Raw genomic sequence first — 4,600 nt, forward strand, 5'->3', positions numbered from 1 at the left:
TCTGAAATCCAGGAGGATTCATAGGTCCCTGAGAAGGCCTATACTATTGTTGTTGAGAACTCTGATAAGATTGCAGATACTGTTGCTGTTGATTAGGATAGGAAGATTTTGAGCATTGTTGTTCCTATATGAGAAATTCAGATGGTCTCTCCAACCAGGATTATAAGTGTTGGAGTAAGGATTATACTGCTGCCTCTGCTGAAAAACATTTGCTTGCTCCATCTGAAAATTTTGTGAATTCTGAAAATTGTATGAGCACTCATTACCCATGTGGCCTTGGATTCCACATACTTCACAAACAAGATTATTCATGGGAGCCATAGATGATAATGCATTAATACTCATAGGAGGAGCAATAGATGCCTGCGAATTCTTCAATGAATGAATCTCCTGAGTTAATGCAGCGAGCTAAGATGATAAAAGAGAATAAGCCTCCACTTCAAGTTTACCCCCTTCTTAGGTGCTCTCGGGTTATTGAAGTGACGAGTAACCAAATTTGCAAGAAAAGTATATGCATCATCAACTCCTTTGTCTAGAAATACACCACCTGCAGCATTATCAACCGTACCTTTGGTTTCAGGATCAAGACCATTGTAGAAGCGTTTTATCAGAAACCACTTCTTAAGACCATGATGAGGGCATGCACGTTGAAGATCTTTGAATCTCTCCCAAGCATCTTTAAGAGACTCTCCATACTCTTGTTTGAAACACGTCATCTTGTCAATCAAATCATCAGTTCTGTTAGGAGGGAAAAACTCAGTTAAGAAAGCCGGAGCAATTGCATTCTACTCAGTCACATTGATATCAATCAACCATTTTTGAGCTTTATTACGAAGAGAAAACCCGAACAACATAACTTTAAGTTGGTCTGCAGTGACACCCCGATGTTTGATGGTAGAACAGAGCTGTTGAAACCTTTGTAGATGAAGTGTAGGGTCTTCAGATGGAAGACCAGCAAACTGATTCTGTTGGATCATAGTAAGCAACGCCGGTTTGATCTCAAAATTTGTTGCTTCAATAGTTGGCATAGTAAGACTAGTAGGCACACCACTCAGAGAGGGCTTTAAATAGTTCTTCAAAGATTTAATAGGAAGTTCTGCTATTATGATCTTTGAATCACCAAGATTTTGCTGCCTTTCTTTTCTTAATCTTTCTATGTATTGTTGATAAATAATCTCAAAATCCGGACCAAGAGGAGTTACTTCTGCTTCTTTTGTGGACCTGGGCATCAACAACTAAAATAAGAAAAGGCAGTGAAATATGCCTCAACTGGAAGTGAACCTCTAATAAGATAAAGGAAACAATCTAAAATAATCAAAATAAAATCTATAGAAACTAGGCGTCTCCCCGGCAGCGGCGTTAAAAATTTGATGTGTAAATTTGTAATACCGCAAGTGCACGGTGTCTGTTGTTAGCAGATATAGGCAAGTACGGGTCGTATCCACAAGGAGATTGTTTCAAGAATTTTAATTCAACTACTACAAATTGTTTCTGGATTAAATCGAGTGTTGTGAATTTTTAGCTAACTAAATAATGAAAATTTTGTGTGGTTAAAATCAAATAACTAAAGTCTAGGGTAATATAGGTTCACCATGCTTACACCAAAATATTCAATGAAATATAACAATTTATTGGGTCAAGAATATTCAATGAAATATAACAATTTATTGGGTCAAGAAATTAAAGTAATGGTTAATCTCTCTCAAGCATTAACACTTTCAGAAATCCAATTATGCTCTCGCACTAATCCTCAATTTTGCTAATCGTATGTGTGCCTCTAGCGAGTAATATCTCTCGATCTATTACCCCTATTTGCATATAATTAATCCACGATATTGGCCAATTACATAGATTAAATAATAAAGCATATCAATTAGAATCACTCTTTACCCATTAAACTACTAACGAATCAGAGAATTGTCATGGTGCAAACATGGCTTCCCTTAAGCCCTAGAATAAAACTATTCACTCATATTAACAATAAAAACAACAAGAACAATGAAGAAAGTCATAGAAAATATATGCTAATAAATAAGAAGAGATTAAGAATACCTTAAACTTTTATATTAATGAAGAAATTGAGATCCAAGCTTAAACAAAGAATCCAATGAAGAAGATGAAGGACATAAACCCTAGGTTTTTTGTAAACGTCCGTATGTCTCTTTTCTCTAACTAATGATAAAAATACTAATGATACAACTAAAAGTCTCCTCTAATCCTAATATCTGATCCTATTTTTAATATTAAAAGTATTTTTAATGTTCTAATAATAATACAAAAAGAATTCCATAATGGAGTAGGAATTTGATATAAAATTTACAGCTGTTTTTGCTCCCCAGTTTCTGGACTCTTCCAGTTGGACTTTGATTTTGGGTCCATCTCTCTGAATTAAGGAAAATCTTGCAAGCTTCGCGTGGACTGTAAGATCATCAAAAATGGATTTCTGGATCTCTAGATATGGCCCAAACAGTATTTGCAGCCCGTATAGCCAAATAATACGAATTTTCTTCTATTTTCACTCAAAAATAGGTCTTTTCGCTCCATATCCTTCCAAGTCAAGAATTATTTATTTCCTACAATAAAACATTAAAATCTATTAAATAAATATCCAAATCAATGCAAAATATTATTAATATGGGAATAAAATCATCTAAAATATACGTAAAAATATATTCTATCAACGGGAATACATGCCTTCAAGGCAGTCCCTTCTTCCTACCATTCAGTGATGAAGTTTCCCACCCGGAATGGGATTGGAGAAGAGAGAGGAGATCAAAAGATGGCAAAGAGTTGTTATGTGGCCTCTCTTAGGGCAGATGGAGTTGGGGGGCAGGTTCTGCCTATTGAAGACTTGGATATCCATGAGAATGATGAGAAAAGAAGGAAGCCAACAGAAGACTTGGTTCCGATTTCTTTGGCTCCCGAGAATCCTGAGAAAGTGACTTTCATTGGAGCAACACTAGAGGAGCCTCTTAGAGGGAAGTTGGTGAAATTTTTACAAGAAAATAGTGATGTGTTTGCATGGTCAGCAGCTGATATGCCAGGCATAGACCCAGAACTGATAACTCACAAGCTGAATGTGGATCCAAATCGAAAGAATGTGAAGCAAAAGAAAAGAAGCTTTGCTCCAGAGAGGCAAGAAGATATTAAAAAAGAAGTAGAGAAGCTCTTAGAGGCTGGTTTCAGTAAGGAGATACAGTTTCCGGAATGGTTAGCAAACCCTGTGATGGTAAAGAAGGCTAATGGTAAATGGAGGATGTGTGTGGATTTCACCGATCTAAATGACGCATGCCCTAAGGACTGTTTCCCATTTCCAAGGATAGATATATTGATAGATGCTACTGCTGGTCATGAGATGCTGAGCTTCATGGATGGATTCAGTGGATACAATCAGATCAAGATACACAAGGATGACATCCCAAAGGTATCATTTATTACTGACTTTGGTATTTTTTGTTATCTTGTTATGGCGTTTGGTCTCAAGAATGCAGGAGCCACCTATCAAAGGTTGGTAAATAAGATTTTCAAGGACCTTATAGGCAAAAATATGGAACTTTATGTTGATGACATGTTAATCAAGAGTTTATTAATGGCTGATCATATAACCCATTTAAGGGAAGCTTTTGAGGTGTTGAGATATCACAAAATGATGCTAAATCCTGCAAAGTGTGCTTTCGGGGTGGGAGCTAGAAAGTTTTTAGGTCTGATGGTCTCCAAGAGGGGAATCGAGGCTAGCCATGATAAAATAAAGGCTATCCTAGACATGGAATCACCATATTTCATAAAGGACATTCAGAAACTCACTGAAAGATTTGCAGCTCTAGGACGCTTCATCTCCAAATCTGGAGACAAGTGCCTGTCATTCTTTAAATCCCTGAAAAAGGTTAAGGATTTTGTATGGACTGAGGAAAGCCAGAAGGTATTGGAAGAATTAAAGAAATATATGGCTCAGGCCCAGTTGTTGGCCAAGCCAGCTCTGAATGAAACTTTGTACTTGTACTTGGCAGTTTCAGAAAATGCCTTGAGCGCTGTATTGGTTAAGGAGGAACTTAAAGTCCAGAAACCCATATACTATGTTAGCAAGATTCTGCATGGAGCTGAGTTGAATCATTCAACTATTGAGAAGTTTGCTTTAGCCTTGGTGATGGCCTCAAGGAAGTTGCGCCCTTACTTCCAAGCTCATATAATTGAGGTGCTAACAAATCAACCCTTGAGAAATATTATTCATAGTCTCAAGGCTAGCGGAAGGCTGATTAAGTGGGAAATAGAATTGGAAGAATTTGATATCAAATACAAGCCATGAACGGAAATAAAAGCCCAGGAATTGGCTGACTTCGTGGTAGAGTGTACCATACCCAACCAAGAAGTCGGGGGGCAGAAAGATACTATACCTCAAGACACAGAAGGTGATAAATGAGACAAAGAAAAGGACATTAAGGAGAAGGAATATTGGGTTCTCTATTTTGATGGAGCATCAAAAACAAATTCAAGCGGATCAGGGCTAGTTTTACAAAGCCCCGATGGGTTCTTGATTGAATATGCTATGAAGCTAGACTTCCCAACTATAAATAATGAAGGAGAATATGAAGCTCTGATAGCT

The 4,600-nt window shown here is 37.2% G+C and overlaps 1 non-coding gene across 1 annotated transcript; it reads left to right on the forward strand.

Annotated features, from left to right (window-relative positions):
* Nucleotides 1-624: 624 nt before the first annotated feature.
* LOC141715551 (small nucleolar RNA R71) lies at nt 625-731 on the forward strand. Its single transcript, XR_012572309.1, has one exon. It is a non-coding gene; the product is annotated as a small nucleolar RNA R71 (small nucleolar RNA).
* The last annotated feature ends 3,869 nt before the right edge of the window (nt 732-4,600 follow it).

This window comes from Apium graveolens, chromosome 3 (genome assembly GCF_009905375.1).
Source record: "Apium graveolens cultivar Ventura chromosome 3, ASM990537v1, whole genome shotgun sequence".
In the NCBI taxonomy this organism is placed as follows: Eukaryota; Viridiplantae; Streptophyta; class Magnoliopsida; order Apiales; family Apiaceae; genus Apium; species Apium graveolens.